This window comes from Sminthopsis crassicaudata, chromosome 6 (assembly GCF_048593235.1).
Source record: "Sminthopsis crassicaudata isolate SCR6 chromosome 6, ASM4859323v1, whole genome shotgun sequence".
Taxonomy (NCBI): Eukaryota; Metazoa; Chordata; class Mammalia; order Dasyuromorphia; family Dasyuridae; genus Sminthopsis; species Sminthopsis crassicaudata.
In genome coordinates this window covers 200,939,466-200,958,146 of record NC_133622.1, presented here as the reverse complement: position 1 = coordinate 200,958,146, position 18,681 = coordinate 200,939,466, and the positions used below count along the sequence as shown (strand labels likewise).

At 35.8% G+C, this 18,681-nt stretch overlaps 1 protein-coding gene across 18 annotated transcripts in view; it reads right to left on the bottom strand.

Moving 5' to 3' along the window:
* The window catches only part of SOX6 (SRY-box transcription factor 6), a 701,644-nt gene that overhangs the window by 518,676 nt on the left and 164,287 nt on the right, over positions 1-18,681 (bottom strand). For all 18 annotated transcript variants that reach the window (XM_074275215.1, XM_074275217.1, XM_074275188.1 and 15 more), the window contains one exon: positions 14,496-14,566. The gene's annotated coding sequence lies outside the window, so the exon portion shown is untranslated. The remainder of the gene's footprint in view (positions 1-14,495; positions 14,567-18,681) is intronic.

Here is an 18,681-nt window from a genome sequence, read left to right as displayed (position 1 = left end):
AGACGGTCCAATGCAAGGCCCTGAGATGTGTGTATTCGTGGAGAGTCCCCAACAGACGGTGGGTGCAGTGTTGCCACAGAATAGGAAAAATATTTTTGGAACATATTGGGGAGGAGCCTTTGTTGTTTTGAGAAACACATGGAATTTTAGTAATTAAGCCATTGGATAGACAAATTCATCAGTGAAGATGTGCTTCCCTGCTATATACCAAGACTTAGGGCTAACCAAAGGTAGTCTACAAACCACTACTGTCTGTTATCCATTCAATCATCCTGTAACTGTCATAAATCCAGGCAAACACTGGAAGCATTGTGAATGTTGTGTGCCGGGAAAGCAGCTAGCACCTTCGTGTTGTTCCTTCAGAATGCTGCAAACTTTGCCATTTCATCAGCTTGGCATTCATCTGATGGCCCTTTTCTTCTAAGCACATCTGGATTTGATCTAGTATTTCAAGCTTTCGCATCACATCCATCCCCTTAATTCCTCCTTTTTTTGTCTCTTCACACAAGTCAAACCATTCACAGGGAACCATTCTCCACCAAGAATCCTTAGCGAAATAGTCAAAGTCCTCCAAAAGCACTTCAACCCACTTTTAAAATTCCTATCTCTCACTCTTCCCCCTTAGGAAATCTTCCCCTTTATGTTTGAGGTCGAAGAGAATTAATGACTTGCTCCCCCTCCTAAAAAACTGTTCCCATGATTCCTAGCTTCTCTGAATTTCCTAAAAAAAAAAGAAATAATAACATCCCTACCATATCTTTCTATCAAAATTCTTCTCATCTTTTAAGGACCATTGCTTCTCTTAAGATTGTCCTAATCCTTCCAGTCAATAATAAATTATCCCAACTTCCCCACAAACTCACATAGCACCTTGATTCCATGTAAGTATTTATCAAAGAAGTACACATCTAGAGCTAAGGACCATCTAAGTCAATGTTTCTCTAACTTTTTGGTCTCAAGACCTCTTTACACTCTTAAAAAATTATGAAAACCCTAGATTTTGCTTATGTCAATTATATTTACCAAAATTTACAATATTAGAACTTAAAATGTTGATGTTATAAAATAATAAGCAATATGATAATAAATATAAATAAGTATTAAAATAAATAAATAGATGAACTGGAAAAGGAAATAGCAAACCACTCCAATATTTTCACCAAGAAATCTCCAAACAGAATCATGAAGAGTCACAGACTCAACTGAAAACAACTGAACAACAAAATTATTATAATAAGTTTTGACCTCACAGAATCTCTGAGGGAGTCACAGGAACAACTGCAGGGTTTTGGATCACACGGTGAGAACCTCTAATAATCCAACCCTTTCATATTACATATGAGGAAACTGAGACTCAAGGAGGCTTACTCAATCAAGATCATACAAATAGTACGCATCAGAAGCAGAACTGGAGCACAGTCCTCTGGCCCTAGAGCTTCTTTTACTCTTTCAGACTTAGGGAAAACTTACTAAATACATAACTTTCTAACTAAGTCATTCATTCAGCCCTAGTTTCCTCACCTATAAAAGGAGATAATAATGCCAGAAGGAAGTGCCTAATTCACAAGGTAGTTGTGAAGCTGAAAGGAGATGGGGTATAAAGTATATAAATATATCTTTCTTAGTACCTAGTACCTAGTACCTGCTCTGAATAGAAGAAAGTTATTAAATGATTTGTCTTATGTAATTAAATCATTATACCTCTACACTTAGTATAGGAACATCCTCACGCTAAGAACTTCATCAATCTTTCTTTGAATTAACTTTGGTAGGATTGGACTCAATTACATGGGAGAAGTGAAGAGGAGCATGGCAAGAGATCCGGTCCCAGACTGCAGGTTTATAGGTGTATAATTTAGAACTATGGAACAGTGTCATACGGTGGATCAATGTCTAATCTGGAAGACCTGGGTTTAAATCCTAAATCAGTGACATGATCCTAAACAAGCCACATCACCTCTTGGTGGCCCCTAACACTCCTCTAAGACTCAGAGTAGTAAAGGGAATATGTTCAGGGCACATTGTCCTAGCTTGGTGAAATCATGGGACCAAAAAGAAAAGTACCACACAAGAAGTCCTCTAATTAAAACTAATAAGAAAAAAAAAAGAAAAAATGAAACTAATATGTTTTCTTTTTGATTCTGATTATATCTTCTTTCTTATCCTCAGAAGACAAAGCAGCCATATCCCTCAAATTCTATCAAATCCTAATTCAGGGTTCAGTAACCTGCTGGGGCAAAGCAGATTTTAATTTAGCTCTAATTATCCTATCTCCCTCATCTCAGAACAGTAAAATCACTTCCAACAATTTCTCAGATTCTTTGATTGCACAAAATGAAGGATAAGATACCCTTGGGAGGATTGTACATGGATAATACTTGGTACGGTATTGCCATCATCACTTAGCCAAAAGGGTGTCTCTGCCTGGGGCTCCAGGCACACAGGTGGCAGGAATCAGCTGCATATGGGTAGGCAGCAGAAAGACAAATGGAGAGTAACTAAGTGCCTTTTGCAGGCAGCTAGGAGACAGTGGGCCTACAAGATTCTCCTTCCTAAGTTCAAATCCAGCCTCAGACACTGACTAGCTGAATGACCCTGGGTAAGTCTTTTAACCCCATTTGCCTCAGTTTCCTCATCTGTAAAATGAGTCAGAGAATAAAATGGAAACCCACTCTACTATCTGTGCTGAGAAAACCCCAAATGGACTCACAAAAAATCAGTCACAACTAAAAAAAAAAAAAAAATCCCTGCTTTTTGAATAACTTTTTTTTTTAAATAGCAAGGAGTAATAACTAGATGGCTATCCTTGGAGTCAGGAAGACTTGGGTTCAAGTCCTGCCTTTGACATATACTAGCTTGTTGACTTTGGTAAGCCATTTTAGCTTTCAATCACACCAGGCAACTCTATAAAATTGTTACAGATGAATTACTGACCTACCTCTGAGGAACTTCCTAGGCTGATAAAATTATAGGTCTGGAACAAAAATCAAATACTTGACTATGAAAAACTGATCTTGGGGGTGGCTCTGAGCAATGAAGGGAAAATGCATGATGGAAAGCACAAACAGGCTGAACCTATGACCTACTGTTAACTAATCATCAAAATTGTAATAAAATAGACCAAAGAAAAGAATGAACTCCAGAAAAGGAGAAGAGTGGTTCATGCAGTCAGAGAGAGGAGGAACAGGCAGGTAGAGAGCCTGTGCACTCTATTGGTACCTGCTTAATGTTAAGAGAACCAGAGGCAGCTAGGTGGCACAGTGGATAGAGCACCAGCCCTGAATTCCGGAGGACCCGAGTTCAAATTTGATCTCAGACACTTAACACTTCCTAGCTGTGTGACTCTGGGCAAGTCACTTAACCCCAGCCTCAGGGGAAAAAGAAAAGAAAAGAAAAATAAAAACAAAAAGAAACAAAAAGACCTACACATAGTTAAAATAAAAAAAAAACTATTAAAAAAAAAAGAGAGAGAGAGAGAGAGAGAACCAGAGGAAGACCCTCTAGGATGTACATATGACAGGGACGAAAGTTGCCCAGGATCTGAAAGAAGAGTGGAGTTGGTGGGAGGGCCATCACCAAGAGCCATCAAAATGCTGAAGTACAAAGCCCCAAAATGTCCCCTTGACAATGGGAATAAAAAGCTTTCAGAAAAAGCTTCCAAAAGGCTGGAATTTCCATTGAAATCAAAGAGGGTCACACAGCTGGCCCAATTCATCCTCCTCAAGAAGAGCCGTTAGGTATGACTCCACAGGTTCCTGGAACTAGCAAGTGTGTGACACAGTGGATAAAGTACTGGACTTGGAGTCATATCTGAACTCAGATAATTGCTAGCAGTAAGACCTTGGCAAGTCACTTTACCTCTTATAATAATAGAACCTCTGTCCCAGAGTTGTAAGGACAAAGTGAGATTTTTAAGCTGGAAAAAAGTTGGTCTTAGTTCAACTCTCATTTTATAAATGAAGAAACTAAGGCCCTCAGATTAAATGACTTGCCAGCAGTTACACAAGTAGTAAGAAGAAGAGATGGGATTTGTTTCCTTCTTCTTTTCTCTCTATGTTCCCTTGATAATCTCTGCAGCTCCTGTGGGCTCAATTATCACATTTATACAGATAACCCTGAGTCACTTTTTAGTCCTAATATCTTTCCTGAACACCAGTCCCAGCTCACCAACTGCCTGCGAAACATCTTCATTTAGGTGTCCCATTAGCACACAAACTCAATTTGTCATAAACAGAATTCATATTTCATTTCAAATCAGTCCCTCCACAACTTCCTTCCAATCACCCAGGTATGTCCACTCCAACTCATCCTCAACTCTTACTCTTTTATTTAGCCCCTAGATCCAATCAGTCATTAATAAGATCAAATCTTATTAATTCTACCTCCACAGAATCTATCCCATCTGTCTTCTTCTGTCCACTCAGAAAGCCATTATCTTAGTTTAGAACTTTATCATTTCTCACCTGAACAATAGCTACTAGATTGATTTCCCAGATTCTCTCCTTTCCAATTTGTTCTCTACATTGTCACTCCTAAGTCAGAGGTATAACCTTGTCATTTGTTGCTCCAAACTCCCAGTTGCCACTGGCATAAAATACAAACTCCTTAACATAGCCTTTAAACAAATTATAATGCATGAATGCAATGGAATATTATTACGCTATGACAGATGATGAACTTAATGAATATAGAAATGCATGGAAGGACTCACATGAACTGATGCAAAGTGAAATAAGCAGAACCAGGAAAAAACAATATACACAAAGACTGCAAATGTATGATTGGAGAGTATACCCACCACAAAATAATCTAAACTAAATGCTGTAGGCATTGTGTTGTGGTGGCAAGTTTGATCCTAAGGAAGAGAAATATATACCTTCTCCCAACTCTTTTATATGGGAATGGAGAAAGTTCACAGAGACTGAATACTGCATGTATCAGAATTTTTCTATGTATGGTTCAGTTTTACTGAATTTTTTCCCTCATTCTCTTTCTTTTTTTTGTCATTTAATCTTTGTTAATGGCTTTCTGAGGATGTATGAAAAAGAATACAATGGAAAATCTATAAAAAGAAAATCTATAAATCAAAATCTCTCTCTCTCTCTCTCTCTCTCTCTCTCTCTCTCTCTCTCTCTCTCTCTCTCTCTCTCTCTCTTTCTTTCTCTCTCTCTCTCTCTCTCTCTTTTTCCTGAGGCAGTTGAGTTAAACGACTTGCCCAGAGTCACACAGCTAGGAAGTGTTAAGTATCTGAGGTCAGATTTGAACTCAGGTCCTCCTGACTTCAGGGATGATGCTCCATCCATTGCACCACCTAACTGCCCCAAATCTCTTATTTTTAACAAAAAAGAAAAAGAAAAAGAATGTTAAAGTTCTTATTTATTTTGTTCTCTACTTTTCCTGACATCTCATATTGCTCCCCTCATGCACTTTTTGAAGCACTCCCTACTTGCTGTCCCCCAAATTTAACATGCCATCTCCTATCTCTGTATTTTTTGCATATGCCAAACGTCTACGTCTGGAATGCACTCCTTCCCCATATCCACTTCTCAGAATTCCTAGCTTCCTTTAAGGCCCAGTTTCAAATGCCACCTTCCCTAATGAAACCTTTTCTTTTTCCTCTTGTTGTTAGTATCCTCTCCATTCAAAAATTACTTGGTATTTACTTGTCTATCTATGTGTTTTATATCATCTCAGCAGTCTTGTAAGATCGTTGAGGGTAGTGATTATATTGATTTTTTCCCTAACACCCAGATCACTGCCCTGCACACAGAAAGGACTCAATACATGTTTGTTTAATTAAATTTAAAAATATGCTCTCTTCTACATCTACATGCATTTTTCACTCAAAATGAAAAATAAAGGTAGAATTTTGTCCAACAATTTCTTTACATAGTGGGGCCCATTTCCCTAAGCCCTTGCAGTTTAATTCAATTAAATTCAATAAACATATTCTGTTATGCACTTAAAAAAGGTCTTCTCTAAACATTAGGGAAACAAAGACAAAAATAAAACAATCTCTGCCTTCAAGAAAGCTATGGTTTACCAGAATTTCTTAAACTTTTTCCTACTCACAACCCTTTTATACCTGAGAAATTTTTACATGACCCTGGATATATAGGTATATATAATATATACAAATCAAACATTTAATCATAATAAATCATAATTTCACAATCCCCATATTCAGTGGGGTCACAAACCATAATTAAGAAGTAATTTAAAATACATATTAAGAAAATAAAATTAAGTACATCTTAATTTTAGTCTTTGAGATTCTTAGCTAAGTCAATAAACAACAGAAGAGAGAAAATAAAATGCATAATCTTATTTAACCACTTCTTGACTCTAAAGAATGTATCTACATCTCCAACTAGTCTTCTGCTCCATTTTTTGACTCGTGAGACAAGTCAGTCATATTCATTTATAGCCACTCCCTTTCCCTCTTTCCCCATTTCCATAGTACATAATAAAGTGGGAGAAACATAATTTTTTTTCTTTTGCAAATTCACCTATATCCACAGATCTTGTCTCCAGTATGCCCTTCACATGACTTTTAAAGTCTTCTGCAAATTCCCTATTTCCTCTCAACTCAGGTCACCACCCAGGATTCTCTTTTCTTCTTCCTTTCTTCCCTTCCCTTTGTTTCTCTTCTACAAATCCTCAACCTGTAAATTCCTTTCCATTACAGCTTCCCCCAACTCCATAATAGCTTCCCCATGCCTTCCCTAAATCAACCACAATTCATGCTTTCTTCTTTCCATGAATTCCTAATGCGACCATTCCTAGTGCTTCAATCTTTTAAAGTTTTCAGCTATTCCCTGATTTTGCATTTGTTAGTATTTTAGATGGCAAACTTGGGGAGACATCAGTTGTAAATCAATTGTATCTCTCTATTGTAAGTAAAACATGAACATAATGTAAAAAAATATATACATAAGGTAAGAAAAGCACTCCACATGGGAAGACTAACGTATCTGAATTCTACATTTCATTTTATTATATACTTTAACTCATAAAAGGTATGACAACAATAAAAAATCCCAGCCAGCACTATATTATCTACTTGCTGCCACATAAAAAGAAATGTCCTATTTTCATTTTAAGCTATTTTCTGTCTGATATAGGCAGTTATAGGGGCACAAACTTTGATTCCATTCCTGCTGTTTCTTAATTACCTGCCGTGCTAGATTTCGAGGGGGAAAAATAATAATTAACTGTCAGACATACCTTTTTGTTGTGTTTGTATATTCCAAAGGTAGAAAAGAGCCCAGAGGTGAATTAAAAATAGAAAAACTGCTTTTATTAATGGATTCATTCAACTGAGTTTAAATAAAACTATGTGAGTAGAAGAAATGAGAGAAAGAGAAGAGAGAGCTAACTCCAGTCCAGTCTGTTTCCAAAGAAAACTCCACCTACATAAACTCTCTAGTAACATATCACGTTTTAAGCCTTTAGGGAAGAGACCATCTCCTTTTAGTCTCTCTTCAACAGAGTGCCAAACTTTCTGTCAGTGCTGAACAAATAATAATAATAAATAACTGGCATTACATCATAAGAATAAACTCTTCGTGGCTGATTAAACCTTGAGGGCAAGGCCTCCTTGCCAGTTGTCTATGAAATCTCAGACTTTAGAACTTAACTCTTTCACATCCCAATGGTTACCATCACTTTTGAAAATCTTCAGGAAACCAAAATGAACATCTTTTTGATTTCACAATTTTGTCTACACTGGAAACATTTATTTCCATGCAAAATGGAAGTACAGCTTTTTTTTGCTGAAAGACCAGCAAGGACTCAGTAGGGGGTAGTGGTGGAAAGGTTCTGTTTATGTTTCAGAATAAAAAGAAATGTGTGTTTTCTGACAAATGGAACACTGACAGTGTTGTGGAGTGACAGTTGTGGAGCAACAAGTACAGATGAATGTGTGAATTAAACTAATGTTTAGAAATAGGAATGTGCTGACTAGAGAATCTAATGTATATTTATTTCCGATTCCAAACATAATACTTCTGTTCTTTTGGACTTTTTTTCTCATCATCTGGGGGGCGGGGGTGGAGATGTTACTTAGCAAAGGACATTATCTCCAGGTAAGTAACAATCCTTTCTTGTGGACCTTTTTATACCCCCTTTACTTTGGGGACCACAATCCTTTTTTGACCATTGACTCTATTTTCCTTCTGAAATAGAGGTATAATTCCTATAAATGCTAATGGGATTTATTTTGAAAGTACAAGAAGAAAAGCAGGCCACTTTGCTCAGTTTTTATAAAAAAGTTGAAAAAACAGCTTTTGTTGATAATATTCAAATTTATTAGTAGCTCTTATAAAATTGCCCCCAAGCCCCATATTGTATCCAATCTCAAGTTAAGAAGACTTTTCCTCCAAAGGGCAGTGAATCATTTTAATGTTGACTCTTGTGCAGCTTCACTCCACCTTCGAATGTAGCTAGTAAATTCAGCTTTACTACAGTACTATAAAAATGGGAAAGTACTATAATAGCATCTAAAAAATGAGCTGTTAGCACTACTTTAGAGAAAACCCTAAACCGAATACTAATGCAAAAATCTAATGACACTTTGCCTAGCTTCCAAAAGAGTTACAATAATTATTTTGCCATGATATGTAAGCTAAGCTAACCTGGAGGCTTGTGACAACATTATCACGCAGCATTCAGAGTAACTTCCCAGAGGGCCACCAATGTATTTTCCATCAACTTAAAAATTTTGGACAAATTGTCAATTCACTGGAGCTTCTTTATTATAATCTCCTCGGGGTCAATTCCACAGAACAGTCTAATGGATGAATCCAGTCAACTCCCTTGGATAATATCCAAGAAGGATCTGTCTTACACCAAGCTCTACTCAACAATGAAGAACCTTCTCATAAGGTTCCACATTGAGGTGGGTGATAAGGCTTCCCTTCCGTTCTTGTTTTCAAACCATTACAAGTTTTTTGACAGTAGTGAGGCAAACCAGGGTCAGATTGAGATATGATGTTTGAAAATTAGTGAAGATGAAACATTTCAGCACCAGACAAAAGCTTTGATTTTAAGAGTAGGTTTTTGCCTTCCCTGAAATGCCTCGCTGTATATTTTTATGCCTGCAGATACTGGCATATTTCATATTTAAGATTATGAAATACCAACCTATTTTGAAATTTTTTGAATCTTCAACTGCGCATGTGTCAAGTGCTTTATGACTATCACTGATAATTGAGCAATTAACTTGAAATTACCGAATGTGCTGGGGTAGCACAATATGTAGCATGCAACATGAAAAGAATAAAGAACTCGGAAGCCTGGATCCCTGGGAGAGATTAATGAAGATTAAAAATAGACCAAAGCAACCATGTTGGGTGACCCTTCAGTAATAGTCCCAGTACTCAATGGGTGCATCCTAGAGTAGCCTAGTCCTTCCTTTAATGAAGCCATTCTAAGACATTGTAAATGACTGCTCTTTGGAGCAGTTCATTTTGGTGCCTACTGGAAAGGAAGCTTCTTCTGTCTGACTGGTCTTATGCAATCTTCAGAGCTTAGCCTGAGAGGTAAATAAGTGTGGGAGTTTCATTAGGCAACCAGCACAAAACAATTAGGTTAGAAATCCTGACAGGCAGATTTCCATAGTTGATGAGCTTGCAAAAAATAATAAAGACTCTTAATTTTATTTTAAGGAGCCTGAAAAAGAAAACATAAGAGTTCAGGGGCCAGAAAAGCATTCCAGAGGACAGTTAGTCCATCCCCAAGACAAAAGGCATATCTGCCTCAAACTGGGATAAAGAGATAAGTTCAATCAGTCTTTCTCACTCCTGTGTTTAAAGACTTCCAAAGAAGTAAATTTTACAGCCTACCTATTACCTAATTCATTCTAAAGACTCTAGCAGTTCTTTTATTGCTAGGGCACAGAAGGTTTATAAGACAAAACAATAATTTGTCAGAAGTAAACAGAGTATTCAAAATCAGTATCTGCCATGTCATGTAGAAGCTAGGAGGAATTTTTTTAAATCATAAAAAGCATCTATATAGCACCCAAACATCTCTGAGAAATCAAGAAATGAGAAAATGGAAACAGAATGGGAAGAGTAGACAGAAAGAAGAACAAGTAGCCAAAGACCCTAGTCTATAAAACCTAGATGCTTAAAAGTAAAAGCTATGCACATTCAGATTAGCAAACTGCTTTCAATTAAAGTAGATTTCTGGGCCCAGTTCACAAATGTATAGTAGCTGTGTGTACTAATGTAGATACTTCAAATGTCAGTATATCTCTAATTAACATGAGCATACAACAGTAAAACTGAGAAGGCACAATTTTAAATTCCTTACATTCCCAGCATTAATGCTTTCATGGGGCAGTGCCCGTTGTCATGGAAAATGGCATTCAAGACCTATTTGTGGATTTTCACAGCTCATCTTTTTTATTTACCTGCTCTATGTCAAGATTATCCTAGAATAATATTTTGTAAAAGAGGATGCACTAGGACCCACTTGTCTTTGGAATCACAGACTTTTCTCTGCAGAATTTTTTAAATGAATTTCTTTCCATTTTAAAACACAATTTTAAAAGAGAAATTAATTTATTTTTATATTTTAAAATCAATGCAATTTTAAAAATTTCAGTCGGAATGTATTTTGGCATGCTTCTACTTATGACCTGTGTGATTATAATGAGGAAGAAGAGAACAAGTTATTAGAGAAGCACTGCATTACAGTGAATAGAATGCTAGACTTAGGCTCAGGGAAGAAGCAAATTTGAATCCTGATTGGGATACTTACTGTGTGAACCTGGGCAAGTCATTTAACCACCCTACCTCAGCTTCCTCGTCTAGAAAATGTAGGTAAAAATCACATCTACTTTACATGCTTGTTGTGAGAATCAAATGTAATATATCTGTCAAAACCTTTCCAAATCTTAAAGTGCTCTCCAAATATCTATAGTCATCATCATTATTATAAACATGAGATGAGACAGTCCAGAGTATATGCTGAGGGGAGAGTAGTATGATGCACAAGAACTAGGGGATGGAAACAGTGCCAGAACAGAGCTGGAGATTTTGCTCCAGATTTGAGATACATTCCAGTTTGCTTTGGAATAAAGCACCAAAACATGGGCACAAGTCCTGCCGAGAATATTGGGGATATGCAAAGACAAATGGGGAGTCTAAACTAAGAAAAGGCTTTCTGAACAGCAATCAGCTGTCAAGTAGCTCAGGTCATTCTATAGAACCAGCATGTCTCATGCACTATAGAATATTTTACTGATCACTTATCGCTCCCGTGAAAATGAATGAATCAGATAAGGTTGAGTGTCTTTATCTATATAGCTGAAGTGTGTCCTTATTGACTTATACTCCTCTGACTGTTAAGCATTTTTTATATCCTCAAGCATAAAGTTTTTTGTTTTTCATTTTTTAAGGAAAAAGAAAAACCAGAATCAGGCAAAGCCCCTAAAAAGATAGTCATTTTTCTCAGAATGTTTTCCTTCTTCTGACCCACATGGTAGATTTGAGTTGCTAAGATGGCAATCAGTCCTCATACACCTTTGGTGTTGCCCATCCATTATAGATGTGCAAAACAATATCCACATCCTTATCTCCCGGGGTAACTTCTGCAGGCTCACCTCTGGGGTATAACTTTCTACCTTAGATCATGTAGCAACTAAAGCAGCTCCAGGCCACAGAAATTGAAGGCCCTAAGAAAGAAGACATGGTTACCGATCCTTTCCGATTGTCTCCAACAGAGAGTAGATAAGAATTTCTATTAATGGAGCTCCTCACCTATCTGTATCAATGTTGGGCAGATTCCTGTGTGATCTGTGAGGTTGGGAGAGCCTGGAACTATGGACAATTCAGGAAGCCATGTTAATTTTTTGTGGTTGATTAATCTTAATGCTTGCCGGGTTGCTTTCAAACAAAGGTTCTTAGCCTTTTTTTGTGTCATAGATCCTTTGGCAGCTTGGGGAAGCTTATGGATCCCTACTTGGATTATTTTAAATTTTGGATATTTAGATTCTTAGGAATACAAAGGAAACTTATGTTGAAATACTGTTACCAAAATATTTTTAAAAAAACAAATTTTGATCTCTAGGTAAAGAACTTTTGCTTTAAAATATCCTTTTCAATTTCCTTGATAAAATGTTTTGTGGTCAAGAAGCTAGCTGCCTCACTAATTTCTTAGGGCTATTTCATGAGGACACTAACATTTCTTCTCTGAAACTAATAATATAGGGCTATTTTTATATTTAGAAAACAATTTCTTTTGGTCTTTTTGTGTCCTGAACAGGTACCACCCAAGCACCCAGATAAAATCTGCCTTAAGATTTAAAAGAAACCAAGAATCATTCATCTCAAGAAACCTCAGAATGGGAACTGAAAATCTCTCCTTACTTCTTTGAGTCTCTTAACTATCAGATCATGAGAAAATTTCTAGAGATGGGATTCCATCTGACTCTAAGTCTGCCTTCTAAATGTTGGATCTGTAGGAAGAGAAAGAGAAAACTAAAGATACTGTCCTGCCAGACTGTCTTTTAAGTGTCCACTGAAATGTCTTAATAAAAGAAATAATGAGGAATTTATAAACAAATTACTGGTGAAGACCATATCAGCTAGAACGCTGACAAATAAAGGATGAAATCATTTCAAGACAACACAATAAATGTAAACAGATACTGTTTTGAATAAAGGGGCAAAAGAGAATTTTTAAAAAGATGATAGAGGAGAGAGATAGAGATAGGCAGATGAGACAGAGAGGCAGAAACTGTATTTTTAAGAAGAAATAATGTAGACCAGGAGAGCACTATTTTCATTCAGTCAGATCTCTAAAACAGGATAAGCTTAAATCCTTAGAATTATCTGTTTCCAAGAAGAGCCCTTCAAAGATACTTTATCCACATTTATTTCTCCATCTACTTTGCCTCATAATCCTCGCCATGATACTGTGCACAAATTAAAAGCTTATTTTTAATCCAAATGCACCACATAGTTAATACACCACTATGCTTTCCACAAGACTTGTGTCTTCAAACAATAAAATATAAGTAGTGAGTTTTTAGAGAAAAAGTAAGTACTTGTTCATTTCTAAAGTGCTCAAAACCAACTTTGATTAAATCATTTTAAATTTTCTTATTTATTTTAAAATATTGGTTCAAAATATTTAATGCTAATATGAAAAAAGTAAATCTTGCTCTAAATACATTTTGCTGCTTTATGTTTTAAAATGAATTCATTTTAGTACAAGTTCATAATTTAATTTTTTTATATTATGGAGACAAGCCCTTTATTAAAAGAATTTTCTACTAAAAACCCTTTACAGCAGTGTACTAGAAGACTTAAGTTTCCTGTAACTGCTGATGCCAATTTAAAAGAGCTCCTTCTTCAACATCAATGCTCTTCTTCCAACTAGTACACATATTAATTTAGTATTCTTAATTTCAAAATACTTGAACACATAAATATTATATGTTCTGTATACTTTGCAGAAACTTCTCATGATATACTACTTTCTCTAAAAGTACTTTTACATTAATGAACACATTTGAAAAAATAAGAAAGGCAACATTATAGTGCAAAGAAGGCTAGTTTTGGGGTTACAAAAGTCTAGTCTCTAACATAAGCTACCTTAAAGACCACTAGTAAGTCACTTAACCTAGAAATATTCCAATAAATCCTCCAAAATTCTAAGTTACAGATAAGTTGACTTTCCATCAATGACTATAATTTACACACCTAGAGTTCTCTACTAATGAAATCACAGTATGGACACATGTCCCTTTCCTCCCCTCCCAAAAAAATGGGGAGGGAAAGAAAATCTGAATTATTTTAATGGATTGTTGAAAGGCATTTGATTTTTTTTTTTGTTAACTGTATCTTTTTAACAAGTAGCATAGAAAACTGAATCCTTTTCTACCTCTCAGGCAACTATGTTTTAAATCTGCCACTGGCCAATAAAGAAATTAGAAGCACCACAGTTCAGATACCAACATATTCATCCATCTTGATTTTCATGGCACAAGAACAGGATACACTGAAGACACATTAAGAACTGTGTAATCTCAGTGGGATGCAATGAACAATGGCATGTTCCAAGACAAGATTACCAATGATCAACAGACTGCAGACATTTAATAAGGTAAATTAGTGTAATGGAAAGTCCAGCCATTTTGAAAAAATCCTTTCCTATAAGTGAGCCTTGACTCCAAGTGGTCAGAAATTAACCTTTTAGTGTATTATAAAATAGTGTATAAAGTAATGAACTCCAGGGAGGGTCACTGGAAATGCATGAAAAACCCAAGAGTTTTTCTATGTATACTATATTCCACCCAAGAAATTAAATTCTCTTGAGACCTTTAAATTTGCTCCCACAACTCCAAAACTTCCCAACTACTCATATAAAGCCTCTTCTAAGCTTTCACTTAGAAGGCATTAGATGGCATTCAGCATTGTGCCTTACTACAACTTTAAAACCATTTTATATCAAAGAATGGAAGGAATAAAACCAATACTTACAAATACACAAGAAAATCAGCCCCAGCACCCAGAAATCACTGATAAGTTGCTTTTGAATTCATGAAAGAGACCTGAAAATTTAGAGAGAAAAAACAAAGTGAAAAAAGGGGAGAGAAATCAGTAGCAGTCACATGTTTTGTTAAAGAAGAAATGCACTTTCTGACTACAAATTAAACTATTTTCAACTCACTCTTGTCACCATTTGATCTGACTTTTTTTTTTCCAGGAAGTTAAAACCATAAGAAACAATTATTTCATTGTTCTACATTTACAAACACAATATCCCCATCTATTATGGCTTTTAAATTTTTTTTTAACAAACTGGCAGTAGTATAAGTAGTGTTCTTTAAAAAAAAAAGTGAGGAAAAACAAAAATTGTTTAAAACACCTTAAAGGATCAAAGATTATATTTGGAAAACATCTTTAATTTATTATTCTTGCAAGTTAAAACTTAATTGGATTAATAGAGTGACTTGGTGTGCTCAATGGGACTATATCTTAAGTGGAATTCATACAATAAGAAAGACTGAACTTTTTGTTCTACCTTAGGTACACATCTCATTTAGAAACTCTGGGGAAGTACAAGGCATTCTGTATGAGGCACGATTCAATCCAGCATTCTTTTCCCTGCATACCCCTCGGTTCTGGCTGAAAAGGTAACAGATGCAACTCAAACCCACAGAGCTAGCCTTATAAAATTCTTTAACTAGCACAATGAGTCACTTTATGCCTCTAAATACCCATGGTTTCCTCTCTCCAGAACCCCCATGCATTAGAAGGTAGTTTGGTAGTTTATTTTTATTGTTTGGTCTAAATACAGCACATTTTTAGTTCAGTGAAAACAAAGGAACTTTGTTGCAAAGGCTGTGTTTTCTTTCCAAAATGTGGGGATGGATATGGGTAAGGTTCAACTGAAAATAATAATGGTCCTTGGACTACTGCTAATTTAGGTCAGAATCTTTTCTAAATGCTGGGGATTATCTTAAATCAATTTTCATTTTTCACAAAATAGCCAGCACATATTTTCCTTAGTTAGACTTAGCCAAATTAAAATCACACATCATTTTGTGTAAAATGTCTTTTTTTTGTCCAATATCAATTATAAGAATTATTGTCCCAGCTTGTTTCCTATAACAAAAGGACTTCCATAGTCCAATGTCATCATCTAAAGCAGAGCAGTGGAAGAAGGGACAGAGTTAAAATCATTATCTGACTCATTTCAGGTACCTCTCTCCAGACATTTTCTTTTGCCTTAATTACTCAGATCATTGATTTGGTTTTCTGGCTTACTTTGTTAATAGAGACCTGGTAATTTTAAGAAATTTGGTCATAAATGTTGAACATACTGCATTGGCGAGGTTTCTGTGACTGGGGCCTCCTCAATGAAGTCTAATCCTGTCTCACTTTGAGATACTACAACACCAGCTCTCTTGGGTCCTGGACTTCTAAAAGCATCCAACCAGCTGGAAGTTGATGACTATATTCATCGTAAGTTTACTCATATCCTTCTTTTTCTCTTGGTTTCCAGGACTTCGGGGGTCCAGGAAATTAACTGTGTCATAGTCGTCATCATCATCATCATCAAATCATAGATTTAGAGGTAAAAGATCATTGAAGGTCAATTAGTTCAACCCTTTATTTTTCCACATGAGTTAAGAGAGATCCAAGAGAGGTTAGCAAGTTATATTTAAATAGCACTTTAAGGTTTACAAGGCACTTTCCTAATAGCGATATATAGAATAAGTATAATTTTTCTCATTTTACAGAGGAAGAAAATAAGACTCAGAGAAATTAAGTGACTTGACTATTTGCAGACAACTAGTAAGTGGAAGAACCAAAACAAAAATTGGCTTCAGGCATCCAAACTTAATCACACTGTGCTCATTGTAAAAAAACCAACAACTAGGATTAGTTATGACATAGACAATTCTCACAAGCCACCCACCATTGAGTTGTGCCATACACTTTCTTGTTCCACCATGACTCACCCCCTTTACCAATACAAAGTCAACAAACTCATTTGCCACATCAACAAAGTATTTGTGTACATATATATGTACGTATATGTACATGTATATATATATATATATATATGTATTCAAGAAACTTGAAGCTCATTAATAACTCATCTGTTCCATCAGAGCACTTTGAAGCAACCATTTAAATAAGAATAACAGTTCTTGAGGTCACATTAATTAATTTGAAAGGGGATAATAGCATCTTAAAATCTTAGGGTTGGAAGGAACCTTAGAGGTCATCTGATCCAACTATGTAACACAGAAACCCCTGCCAAAATAGCTCCAACAAGCTGTTATCTGGCTTCTTCTTGAACACTTTTAGTACCAGAGACCGCAGTACCATATAAGACAACCCATTGCATTTTTAGTAGCCCTAGGTTAGAAAATTATTCTTCAAATTGAGCCAAAATCTGACTCCTTGATATTTACACTCATAGTTCTTAGTTTTGCTCTTAGTAACCCATCAGAACAAGCCTTATCCTTCTTCCACATATTAGCCTGCCTTAGGAAGACTTGAAATTTTTTCCTCATTCTTGTCTTCTCCAGGTTCAGTACCCTTAAATCCCTCACATTTGATACTTTCGCCTACAGTGATTTACCATTACTGTAATGATATAAATAATAATAAATAATTTTAGAATAAACAAGTATCAACTTACATATAAAGGTACTAAATAAATGCTTGATTATTTTTTGGGTACTAGATTGGCTAATAATAGCTAATATCTCAATGTCAATGAAAACTTTATTTTAATTAACAGTCAGATATGATAATCTACCTATGCATAGTCATTTTTAAAAATCACATTGGACACTATCGGCTTCAGTTAATGTATTGGTTATTTTTATTGAGCTGCCTTTTCTCTCTTTTTAAACGATTTGTTTGCAAGAGACAACAGTTTTAGGGGTAGAGGAGAGGGAATGACTATGGAGATGGTCCTATAAAAATAAAAGATGTTGATAAAAACAGTTTTAAGGAATGTTAAATTTAAAAATATTTTAAAATAATATTATTGGCACTACAGAATTCCAAGATTGTCAGAAGTTCAGAATCAGGAGGACTTCATTCAGCCTGTAGTTGACAAAGAATCCATCCTCTCCACAATTTCTCCTACAGGTGGGTCAATCAGTTATTGACTAAAGACTTTAAATGAGGAAGAATCTACTATTACTAAAGGCCATTTCACTTTGGCATGATTCTCACTTTTAATAAAATGTTTTCTCTTATTGAGCCAAAATTTATCTCTCTGCCATTTCCACCAATTGCTTGTAATTCTGTCTTCTGTGACCAAATTCGACAAGTCTAAGCCCTATTCTAATTGAAAGACCTTAAAGTACTAGAAAACCAGCAATCCTAACTGCCCCCTAAGCCTTCTCCAAGTGAAATATCCACAATTATTAAACCAGTTTTCATATGGCATGGTCTTGAGGCTCCTTGCCATCCTAGTCACCTTCTAGCTTATCAATAACTTTCCTAAAAAGTGGTAAACGCACCTGAATCCAATTTCAGACATGATCTGACCAGAGCAGAATTATATGAGACAGAGATAAAGAGCAAGTTCCTTCAAAGTATGAGTGACCAGTTTCTAAGAAATAGAGTTGAGAAAGAAATGTATTTTAGTCATAAAGATCTGCTTTATGAATGCACAACTATATATAGGATTGGTGAACTCTAATTTGGCTCAAATGTGGGGTTCATTAAGAGAATTAGTATGAAAAAAAGACTGGAAAGATAAGCAGGAACCAGAGTATGTAACTCCTTAGAATTTGTATTTTACCTTACAGGCATGAGAAGTCAGTGACGGTTTTTGAGAAGAAGTACCATAGACAGCCCTCCCATATTTTATCTCTCTAGAAACTGCCTTAGCCTGAATGGGCTTTTTTGAGAACTATGGGATTCTTCTGACTGCTACCAAGCTTCCAGTCCACTAAACCCACAGATCTTTTTTATAATTTTTACTATATAGTTATGTTTCACCCATCTGGCATTTGTGAGTTTTAAACACAAGTATAAATGCAATTTTCCCATTTAGATTTTGTCTTATTAGACACAACCCAACATCCTAACTTATCAGGATGTTTAGGACCCTGACTCTGTCATCCAATGTGTTAGCTAGATACCTCACAGCTTTGTGCCATCTGTAAATTTGATAAATGTGCCATTTATG